We start from the raw sequence: 12,681 nt of genomic DNA on the forward strand, positions 1-12,681 counted from the left end.
ACTGTTTCTAGTCAATCCAATCTGCAGTAGATTCTTCTTGTGAGCTCTGCCTCTTTCCCCTAAATCCTCTGCCTCTTTATATAAAGACTTCTAAAATACAGTAGTGTTCAATCTGACTAACCAGATTAATCACTGTTACTGGTATAAATGATATTACCACATATCAAACAAATTACCAGTTAGTGGAGCAGATTCTAAGAAAACCAAGAGACTCCGCATTCCTGATCTGCAGGAATAACGGAAAAGCGGTGTTCAAAATAATAGCAGTGTGGAGTTCAACTAGTGGGTCAATCATTCTGGGAAGAAACAGGTGTGGATCAGGAGGCCCTTATTTAAGGGTGAAGCCAGGATATGTTGTACATCCATTTCTCCTTCAAAGCCTGAGAAATGTGGGTCGTTCGAGACATTGTTCAGAAGAACAGCGTACTTTGATTGAAAAGTTGATTGGAGAGGGTAAAACTTACAAAGGAGGGCAGACAATGAAGGGCTGTGCAGCTAAAGTGACCTCCATTGCTTTAAAGATGGAAAGCCAAACCAGAGAGGCGTGGAAGAAAACCGAAGACTACCATTGGAATGGATGGAAGAATAGCCAGAATGGCAAAGGCTCAGCCAATGATCAGCTCCAGGATCATCACAGACAGTGTCAAGTTACCTGTGAGGACTGTGACAGGTAGAAGACGCCAGTGTGACACTAATCTCTTAGCAAGAAGTCTCCGCAAAGTCCCACTGTTAGAAAAAGGCATGTACTGAAGAGGATACAATTTGCCAAAGAACACATCAACTGGCCTAAAGAGAAATGGAGAAACATTTTGTGGACTGATGGAAGTAAAATTGTTCTTTTTGGGTCCAAGGGCCCCAGACAGTTCGTCAGAAGACCCCAAAACTCTGCATACCACACACAGTACACCCTGCAGACAGTGAAGCATGGTGGTGAAGCATCATGATACGGGCATGCTTCTCTTACTGTGGTGCCGGACCTATTTACTGTATACCTCTGATCATGGACCATTTTGCATATATTAAAATACTTGAAGAGGTCATATTGCCTTACACTGAAGAGGATATGCCCTTGAAATGGGCGTTTCAACAAGACAACACCAGTAAACGAGGAAAATCTTGGTTCCAGTCCAACAAAATTGAGATTATGGAGTGGCCAACCTAATCCCCGGACCTTAATCCGATAGAACACTTGTGGGGTGACATAACAAATGCCGTTTCTAAGGCAAAGCCAACAAAAAACAAAAAACTGTGGGATGTAGTCCAAGTATCCTGGGCTGGAATAACAGGTGACAGCGGCAAGAAGACGGTGACTCTGCAACATAGATGTGAAGCAGATCTAAAAAACTGCGGATATGCAACTAAATATTAGGCTAGTGATTCACCGCAATGCTAAATGCACAAAAAAGTACATATTGTGAGTTTATAAAGACAAATGCAGACACGGCTATTTTTTAGAACAGCCCAATGTTCATTTTTTGCTATTTTCTGTAAAATAGTTAAACATTATATACATTTCTCTTCATGTTTTGAATTAGGAAACAGTGTGCAATGTTCCCAGAGCATGGAAATAAAAACTAGTATAAAGATTTTGTGATTAACTCATGTTTTTCAACGCACTGCTATTATTTTGAACACTACTATATGGTATTATATGATCCAGCATTGCAGACAGATTTGTAGACAGATTTGAGCAGTTTTACGACTGAAGGAACAAGGAGAGAAAAAGTGACTGATGGAGAAGGAGGCATTATTCCTACTAGAGGGTATTACAAAATATCTTGTATTCACTTGTTAATTTAGGGGGAAAATATGAAATGTGTTACTAGCAGTACATTACTTTAGTAATATGTTACTTAAGTTACTTTTTAAACACTCCAACAGTTTCCCCTATGAAATTACTCTATATACAATATAGATAATGTCTTCTGTTAATGATTTACAGGTATTTAATTTATTATAACATAAGTCAACTATCCTTTTCCTCTTTAAAACCCACATTTCTTCCATCTTCAGTGCTGTAATTGGGATTTTTCAGCTGTTACAGCTATAGATTGCTGCCATGGTCGGACTTTTCTGATGTATCGTATGTGTACACCACAGAGCAGCGGGACTAACGTTCTGTATTCTATAATTAGTGAAATTAATAATTCATCTGTATAATTGACATTACTATAATGAAATGATTCCTGCTAGGATTTGCACTGTTGTTTTGATTAGCAGGACAAAACCAATACAAGGTGTAATACAGGTACTTCTCATTAAAGGGATAGATCCACCAGCAAATATAAATGTTCTAATTATGGTTTCATTTGAAATTTTGCTTTTTTTTTAAATATAATTCAGTGTCTAGACATTGCTGCAACATGGTTGTGCTGTCCCCTTGTGTTATTTTCACTCCCTCTGAAAGCATCCAGGAGCGGTGAGAGGAGAGCTCTCGTGTGTGCCTACGGGCTGGTCTGTACAGGAAGGAATCACCCTGCAGTCCATGTACATGGAAGATCAGGGCAGTGAGATTAAGTACCGTATATCTGAACAATGGCACTGAAGATGTTGTGAGAGGGGAAAAAAACATGGGGCGCCCGCCCCAACAAGTGGGCAACACAATAACTAGACCAGAGGGGCACCAGCTGCTGACCAAGAGTGACAGGAAGCCTGCAATGCCTTTCTGTGCAGTCTCCTGCCAACTTTAGTGACCCCATATTGGGGACTTCTCTCTGTTTAGTACTAGAGGACAGTGTAAGGGTTCATTTGAATGTCTCTGAGCCGGTACACCGCTCTGTGCATGCACTCATCTAGGAGCAGAGTGCTTCTGCCTCTTGAGCGCAGTGCTTCTGCCTCCCGAGCGCAGCACTTCTGCCTCCTGAGCGCAGCGCTTCTGCCTCCACAGTGCAGCGCTTCTGCCTCCACAGTGCAGCGCTTCTGCCTCCTGAGCGCAGAGCTTCTGCCTCCTAAGTCTTTTTAGTGATCGGCGGAGGTCTTAGAAAATGGACCCACACCATTCTGAAGGGTGTTTATTCTGCCAAACCTAAGGGATGATTGCATAAACGGTACCAAACAACATTATCAGTTGACTCTATAGACATCAAAAATGAATAATTTGGTGCAACTGGAGTCAAAATATTATACCTTTACGTGCTAACGCATTAAAGCAGGTACACACATTAAAGCATACACACACAGTATTTAAAAATCATGTATTTGGGGCTAAAAATAATTTCTGCGATTTACTTTTCCACTGGTTTGCTTTTGCAGGCTCTTTGTTTTTCTGCGTGTTTAACTTTGAGACTACGTTCCTTCGATGAGTTTTTGTTGAGTCTTTTATGCTGCGTATTTTCGAAAAAATGTAAGTAACTGTCACGCACAGTGTAGGACAGACTAAGCACAACACAAAGGGATGAGGGGAAAGGGAACCAAACACTAGGGAAGGGGGGATTGGAGACCCTAGACAGATCTGATGTCACCCTGTCTGTCCTATCGTCCCTATATAGGTGCCGCACCTATCGTTGAGCAGGATACCTACTCCCTGCCTGACCCTGGCGATAAGCCCTGCACTGGGGAGGTCAGGATGAGCGCTAGTCAATCCTCACTACCGCTAAAGACAACTGGGTTAGACAAACGAAACAAGGGAATACTTAGCTTGAGAAGACTCTGACAGAAACACCAATGTCCTCCAAATTCCAAAACGGATGATAGCGACTGCTACAGCTCCAAGCCTCAACAAGGAAATGCAAATGGAAATATCATCCGCGCTTGCCAGCAGCAAGTATATCAACACTCAGGTCCAGGTGTGGCCATTAGCACCGGGGTAGGTGGCCTCTGGGTCCTAGCATCAGAAGGACCAGGCAGAAGTCTGCAAAGCAAACTGCTGAGACCATCTGCAGACAGATGCAGTGCAACGGTCTGCAGCCTCTGACACATCTGTGACAGTAACCTATTTTACTTAATGAGTACATCAAAAACTAACCTAAGGCTCATCGTGGGAACGTAGCCTAACTCTTAGGTGAGAGGAGTTCAAAAATGACAAATGAGAGTTACATACACACCGTCAGACCATCATAGTGGAATGACTGATAGATTCTCCGTTAACTCATTCTGCAGTAATCAAGAGACAATGCAACACAGAGAGTACAGAATGCAAACGGTGCAAAATTTTTAATGAAACCCAGTTGCAAAAATAATTTTGAACCCAAAATATATACATTTAGGAAAAAAAAGTCCTGAAAGGTGGACAAACCTGAAACTAGAAAAGGTGATCTTGGTCCTTATTCCACGAGGAATACAAAAGGGCTGGCAGCAAGGATGTGTGATAAGAGTCTTGAGCTGTGCAGAGTTTTGTAGGGCTCAGAGATAGAACAGGTTACAAGTCTTTATTGTGTGCCATATATTGTAGGAGCCCCTATACAAAGCACTATAAAGGGCATGTGTAATCACTTTAAAGTTTGCCCACTAACAATAAAGTGAGGCTTATCCGTACTCCCACCCATTCAAGAAGGCAACACAGTGTGAAGAAGCCTAGCCATTAGCAAACTGGCATCAAGAGGGGATGACTAGATAACTTATAAGAGAACACTAAACCTAGAAATTCATAGTGATAAATAGGTTCAACATCTGTATCAATGATTTAGATGAAGGAATTGAGGGTACACTGATTAAATTTGCTGATAATACAAAGCTAGGAGGGATATCTAATACTAGAGAAGAGAGAGAGGATTCAAAAAGATATAAATAAACTGGAGCAGTGGGCAGCAACTAACAGAATGGTTTTTAACAGGGAAAATGCTAAGTAATACATCTGGGCAATAAAAATGAAAAAAGCATATACAGAATGGGAGGAATAGGGCTAAGCAACAGCACATGTGAAAAAGACTTGGGTATACTAATATACTAATAGATCACAGGCTGCACATGAGTCAACAGTGTGATGCAGCAACAAAAAAGGCAAATGCAATTCTGGGATGTATTAACAGAAGCATACAGTCTAGATCACGTCAAGTCATTATTGCCCTCTACTCCTCTTTGGTCAGACCTCATCTGTAATACTGTGTCCATTTTGGGCACCACATTTAAAAAAGACATCAACAAACTGGAGCAAGTTCAGAGAAGAGCGACCAGAATGGTGACCGGTCTGCAAACCATGTCCTATGAGGAGCGATTGCAGGATTTGGGAATGTTTAGCTTGCAATAAAGAAGACTGAGAGGAGACTTAATAGCTGTCTACAAATATCTCAAGGGCTGTGACATTGTAGAAGGATCATCTTTATTCTCATTTGCACAAGGAAAGACTAGAAGCAATGGGATGAAACTGAATGGGAGGAGACACAGATTAGATATTAGAAAACTTTTTGACAGTGAGGGTGATCAATGAGTGGAACAGGCTGCCACGAAAGGTGGTGAGTTCTTCTTCAATGGAAGTCTTCAAACAGAGGCTGGGCAGACATCTGTCTGGGATGGTTTAGTGAATCCTGCTTTGAGCAGGGGGTTGGACCAGATGACCCTGGAGGTCCCTTCCAGGTTTATCATTCTATGATTCTATGATTCTAGGTGCGGGGGGAGGATCCTGCTGCAGCCAACTGTGTTATAGCCAAATACAGGACATTGAGGAGGCAAAAGGTGGGTATAACTAAGCATCTGAGGAACAGAGAAGTTTTCTTGGTATAGATCTCATAGGAGCCAAGAATTAAATGGACAGAGTTAAGGAGGGGGCAGTGTCCAAAGTTGACAAGGAGAGGTGTACAGAACGTTCCTGCCCAGGAGCAGTTCTATAGAAGTGAATGTGATGGAGAGAAGTGGCTGGAAACCTCAAGAAATCAGCCGGCCGCAGTGTAAAAAGTTACAGTTATACTGCATTGCAACAACTGCGTATGTTCGATCTCCAGCAGGAGTGGTCGGTCCCCTTGGCAACGAGCTGTGAACAATGAACAACCAATAAGCATAGAGCAGGAGAATGATGCAACATAAATAAAGCAAGTTCATTCCAAACTTGCTTATCTTAATACCATCTTACTGCCTTATTGGAATTAACCCTTACAGGAAGAAAGTGCTGGGATATTTTTATTTTGTGAGCTTTTTATGTTTAATTTTTCTTTAAACATAGGGTGCTTGCTCTACATGCTTGACTATATCAGGAATCTTGAACTTCACTCTTAATTTCCCTTGACTTTATCGAGAAAGTTTTTCTATAAGCACACACTTATCAATGCTTGTCTCCGTACTTTCTTATTTTAGGCATATTATTCCGGCTGCCAGTAAATGCTCTATTACAAGACAACGTATTGATTGCACCTCTATATACTGCCTAGTGCCCTGAGACATGAACAGATGACTAAAAACAACTCCCAAGTGATTGGGGAGGACAAAACATTACAAAAAGAAATGTAACTTTCATTAAATAGTTTAAAGTGATTTCACAATACCTTGATAATATATATTTTATGGCATTAAAAAATATGTCTCATTCAGATCTTCAGCCACTTTATCATGATGTAGACAGCTTAGCACTTAAAAAAGAGGTTGTACAACCAAATTCATGGCTTATGGCTAGCATAGGCCATCAGTATTGGATAGGTGGTGACCGACTGCCCTGATGAACAATTTGGAGGCTGTGGTGCTTCTTGCACCACCATCAATCTAATAAGATCATCCATCCTAATAATAAGCTATCATTTTTAAAAAGTTGGATAACCCCTTTAAGGTGACAATCAATGGACATTCAATAACCATCAGCTGGATGAGCGTTTCCTCCCGGCCTCCCAATACACAAGTTTTGACTAGGGCTATATGTTCTGAAAATGGGAGAAGAAAGTAGACTTGCATCTGTTAGACAGCCTGCACACATGTGGGCATTCCCTAACAAACAGGCAATCCCAGCATGTGTTCAGGCTGTCTAACAGCCACAAATCATGCAGCCGCAGGGACTCGACCATAATATACGAGCACCCGAGCATGCTCGGATAAGACATTATACGAGCACTTTCGCTCATCACTAGATACCACTCCATAAATCCAATCTCAAAAAAGGAATCTGGCACTCCAGAAGATGAATTAAAGATATTAATGATTAGATCTGCTGTGCATTCTAAAACAAAGTAACGTTTCAGTCTTAAAGTTTAGACCTTCATCAGACAGCTTAGTATGGAGGAACACGTGTCAGGCGCTATATAAGTAACGGGTGTATCCATGTGTGTGTCCGCGCTGATGATTGGGGCATACACCCGTTACTTATATAGCGCCTGACACTTGTTCCTTCTTCTGGAGTGCCGGATTCCTTTTTTGAGATTGGATTTACACACGTGGATACATAAATGACCACGTTTCTCCTATACATTACAATCGTAATCACGGACGACACACAGATTGTACACTAATGTCATCCATGTGCTGTCTGTGATATTCATGGACCCATAGACATGTATGGGTAATTTAGAGCTGTAACTCAGATCAAAAATGGACACGTCTGTGTGAATTTTTGTGCATCACTCGGTCAGCAAAAAAAAAAAAAAAAACGGACATGTGAACAGCTCCATAGACTATAATGGGCCAATGTCCTATCCGTGAAAACCATGTATAGAACACGTGAGTCTCTGACGTCTGAATGAGGCCTTAGGTTTTATTCACATATACACATGAAACCTCCTAGTGCTGTCCAAGTTTTATTTCGGAGAGCACACCGATCTGTACAAGTTCATTGATCAACACACAAAAACAGATCTGTGTCTCCGGTCCGTGGAACTGTCTGAATCTCGTATTCCCATCCGTTTGGTGGGTCAGTTGACTACTAGGATGACACTTGAGTCAAAAAAATAAATCATTTCTCTGGGATGGAAGCATCACACAGAGGTGTGAATAGAGCATTAGAATGGAGGGTCAGGCCGCATGTGAGGCAGGGAGCTCTATTCAACGCCTCTCGGCTGGGGGCTTGCAACCAGGGAAGAGTCAGGGACAACAAGGAACACAGTCCCCTTGTCTGATGATCAGTGGGGGTCCCACATCACGAACTGTCTGATGATCAGTGGGGGTCCCACATCACGTACTGTCTGATGATCAGTGGGGGTCCCACATCACATACTGTCTGATGATCAGTGGGGGCCCACATCACGTACTGTCTGATGAACAGTGGGGGTCCCACATCACGTGCTGTCTGATGAACAGTGGGGGTCCCACATCACGTACTGTCTGATGACCAATGGGGGTCCCACATCACGAACTGTCTGATGAACAGTGGGGGTCCCACATCACGTACTATCTGATGATCAATGGGGGTCCCACATCACGTACTGTCTGATGAACAGTGGGGGTCCCACATCACGTACTGTCTGATGATCAATGGGGGCCCACATCACGTACTGTCTGATGATCAGTGGGGGTCCCACATCACAAACTGTCTGATGAACAGTGGGGGACCCACATCACGTACTGTCTGATGAACAGTGGGGTTCCCACATCACGTACTGTCTGAGGATCAGTGGGGGACCCACATCACATACTGTCTGATGATCAGTGGGGGTCCCACATCACATACTGTCTGATGATCAGTGGTGGTTCCACATCATGAACTGTCTGATGATCAGTGGGGGGCCCACATCATGAACTGTCTGATGATCAGTGGGGGGCCCACATCACGTGCTGTCTGATGAACAGTGGGGGTCCCACATCACGTACTGTCTGATGATCAATGGGGGTCCCACATCACGAACTGTCTGATGAACAGTGTCGGTCCCACATCACGTACTGTCTGATGAACAGTGGGGGTCCCACATCACGTACTGTCTGAGGATCAGTGGGGGTCCTACATCACGTACTGTCTGATGATCAGTGGGGGTCCTACATCACGTACTGTCTGATGATCAGTGGGGGCCCACATCACGTATTGTCTGAGGATCAGTGGGGGACCCACATCACGTACTGTCTGATGATCAATGGGGGCCCACATCACATACTGTCTGAGGATCAGTGGGGGACCCACATCACGTACTGTCTGATGAACAGTGGGGTTCCCACATCACGTACTGTCTGAGGATCAGTGGGGGACCCACATCACGTATTGTCTGATGAACAGTGGGGGTCCTACATCATGAACTGTCTGATGAACAGAGGGGGTCCACATCACGTACTGTCTGATGAACAGTGGGGTTCCCACATCACGTACTGTCTGAGGATCAGTGGGGGTCCCACATCACATACTGTCTGATGATCAGTGGTGGTCCCACATCATGAACTGTCTGATGATCAGTGGGGGGCCCACATCACGTACTGTCTGATGAACAGTGGGGGTCCCACATCACATACTGTCTGATGATCAGTGGTGGTTCCACATCATGAACTGTCTGATGATCAGTGGGGGGCCCACATCACGTGCTGTCTGATGAACAGTGGGGTTCCCACATCACGTACTGTCTGAGGATCAGAGGGGGACCCACATCACGTATTGTCTGATGAACAGTGGGGGTCCTACATCATGAACTGTCTGATGAACAGAGGGGGTCCACATCACGTACTGTCTGATGAACAGTGGGGGTCCCACATCACGTACTGTCTGATGATCAATGGGGGTCCCACATCACGAACTGTCTGATGAACAGTGGGGGTCCCACATCATGTACTGTCTGAGGATCAGTGGGGGACCCACATTACATACTGTCTGATGAACAGTGGGGGTCCCACATCACGTACTGTCTGAGGATCAGTGGGGGACCCACATCACATACTGTCTGATGAACAGTGGGGGTCCCACATCACGTACTGTCTGAGGATCAGTGGGGGACCCACATCACATACTGTCTGATGAACAGTGGGGGTCCCACATCACGTACTGTCTGAGGATCAGTGGGGGACCCACATCACGTACTGTCTGATGAACAGTGGGGTTCCCACATCACGTACTGTCTGAGGATCAGTGGGGGACCCACATCACGTATTGTCTGATGAACAGTGGGGGTCCTACATCATGAACTGTCTGATGAACAGAGGGGGTCCACATCACGTACTGTCTGATGAACAGTGGGGGTCCCACATCACGTACTGTCTGATGATCAATGGGGGTCCCACATCACGAACTGTCTGATGAACAGTGGGGGTCCCACATCACGTACTGTCTGAGGATCAGTGGGGGACCCACATCACATACTGTCTGATGAACAGTGGGGGTCCCACATCACGAACTGTCTGGTGATCAGTGGGGGACCCACATCACGAACTGTCTGATGATCAGTGGGGGACCCACATCACGTACTGTCTGATGATCAGTGAGGGTCCCACATCACATACTGTCTGATGATCAGTGGGGTCCCACATCACGTATTGTGTGATGATCAGTGGGGGTCCCACATCACATACTGTCTGATGATCAGTGGGGTCCCACATCACGTACCCAGTGGACATGTGATACGTTGTGCAGCAAGGAATACCCTTCTATGGATATCAGTGAATGGAGATCAGCGCAGCCAGCACATGAATAAGCACAGGGTCCCTTGTGTGATAATGTGAGGACAATCGGCTTATACTCCTGCATTGTGTAACAGCGGATGTGTCTGGTACCTGACATCTGTATATAACCTGGGAATGCAGTCACGATATCATTTAATTGTAATTGTAAGAACGTATGGGGAGAGAGCGCCCCCTACTGATTCAGTGTTTGCACATGAAGCAGCAACGCAAAGTCAGATAAAAAGCTGCATCTAAGTATAATAACAATCCTATTACTTGTAAACACAGCAAAGAAATGAGAGTTGGCACTGCTCTGACATGAAGTACTACAAGTCCCAAATAACTTATGTGCAATTGGATCAGCTGTCTTGTTTTCAGGTGCTGCTCCATGACAGATATACTGTTCTCAATGGAAACCTGCTATGTCAAAAAACACTACTAACCTGCAGCTACGGGGTCCGATTCATCAACTCTTTCACAACAGAATTCTGGCATAAAAGCTTTGAAAAGTTGCAAAGTTTAGGCACAACTTGGAGACGGCAGGCATTTTCCAATTTTTTGCTTCTACAAGCTAGTTTCTCCTAGCTGTACCGAAATCGAATGAACCAGTGCAAAACGGGGACACGGTGGGGTGTGACGCCAAAGCTCGTCTGATGCATAACGAGCCAGAAATCTCACTGCAGCACCTGATGCCAGTTTCTGGCTAAGAACGGGGATGCAAACACCACTCATCAGACGCTCCAGATTTATGAAGAGGCACGCATTGCTTCATGAATCAGGAGCATCTGATTCCGGCACACCCCATCATCAAGATGGTGTTGTTCACGACAGTCTTGACAAATTGGGCCCATTGAGTTAATCTGCAGGTTAATGACGTTCTAAACCCATGCAGTCACTGCATTGACAGCCTGGCGTCCGGTAAGAAATTAATGTTATTCCTCCTGGCAATCTCGGGCTTTCAGTCATAGAGGTGGAGCCAGTGCGGATTCAGTCGCTGCTCAGTACATAGTAAACGGCGTCTGTAAGTACGCCCCTGCACTGACTGACAGCCAGCTCACCTCTATGACTGAAAGCCGGAGGCTGCCGAGTGTAATAAGGTTAATTTCCTCCCAGACGTTGACTTCTCAATACGGTGGCAACAAGGCTTTAGAACGCTATTAACCTCCAGATTAACCCCATATGTGCAGGTTAATAGCTTTTCAGGACATAACAGGTTCCTTTTAGCACACAGTAGTTTAGAGAGGACAAATTCCTTGACACTGACCAAGAAATAAGAAAATAGAAGTTTTATTCAACAGCATTACAGTGGCCGTTTCACGTAATACAACGCCTTGTCAGGGACTCATCATTATGACAAACCTCACCAACTTAAATAGTACAAACTTAATTAAAACACCATTAAAAAACACTAAACAATGCACAAAAATATTGCTATATATATAAAAAAAGCAGAGTTTGTCAAAACAAAAATCCATGCCATATTTGTTATTATTTGACAATATACATAATAATTAATCAAGAAATGTGTATGATTGCTGAGATCATTACGACCAAGCGGTTCTAATGCTCCTAGCTCCCCCGAATCTTGGATTATTATTATATGGAGGAGATAATTCACCAGCTCCAAGAGAGTTCAGTTTTGAAAAGCCAGGTGGGGCTCCTATTTTTAAGCACTGGAGTCTGCTGAGAAGTATCCTAAGGAGAGGGATGAAACGGGGGGGGGGGGGGGGGGGGGGGTTCTAAACATTTTCCAGAAAAATTATTTGTTGAACATCCTAAACAAAACAAATAGATATTTGGCACCCAAAATCTACAAGTCCCTGGATCGTCCAACAGGTCCGTCTTGGCATGAAGCTTCGAAGCTTCTGCTTCCAAACTAAAAGGCATAAAAATTGGAGCTGAGCATAAATATTCACAAAACCCAGGTCCAGCATCCATGTCGATATTCTGTGGCAGCTGGACCAAGACATTACCAACTTGCTGCACCAGCACTGGGCACCTCCTGTGATTCCTAGGCCCATAACGTCATGAGGTCACATGAGGCCTAGTGTCTAGACCTCACTAGCGACTAGACGTCATTTGTCATCATGACATCCCGGTGGCCCAGTAATCATAAGAGGTGCCAAAGATACCAGCAGTCAAGTACTGGCCGAGGAAACTTGTACCTCCGAGGTCTGGCAACTATGGAGAACCGACACAGACAAGGCAAATCCTTACTGTAATGCCAGCCTATAGCGGTAATCAGACGTCAAAATGATC

General features: G+C 44.3%; 1 protein-coding gene across 1 annotated transcript in view; it reads right to left on the reverse strand.

Moving 5' to 3' along the window:
- Nucleotides 1-12,681, reverse strand: part of DAW1 (dynein assembly factor with WD repeats 1) — a 62,735-nt gene that overhangs the window by 44,154 nt on the left and 5,900 nt on the right. The gene's annotated exons all lie outside the window — the stretch shown is intronic.

Source organism: Ranitomeya variabilis, chromosome 2 (assembly GCF_051348905.1).
Source record: "Ranitomeya variabilis isolate aRanVar5 chromosome 2, aRanVar5.hap1, whole genome shotgun sequence".
NCBI classification, from domain to species: domain Eukaryota; kingdom Metazoa; phylum Chordata; class Amphibia; order Anura; family Dendrobatidae; genus Ranitomeya; species Ranitomeya variabilis.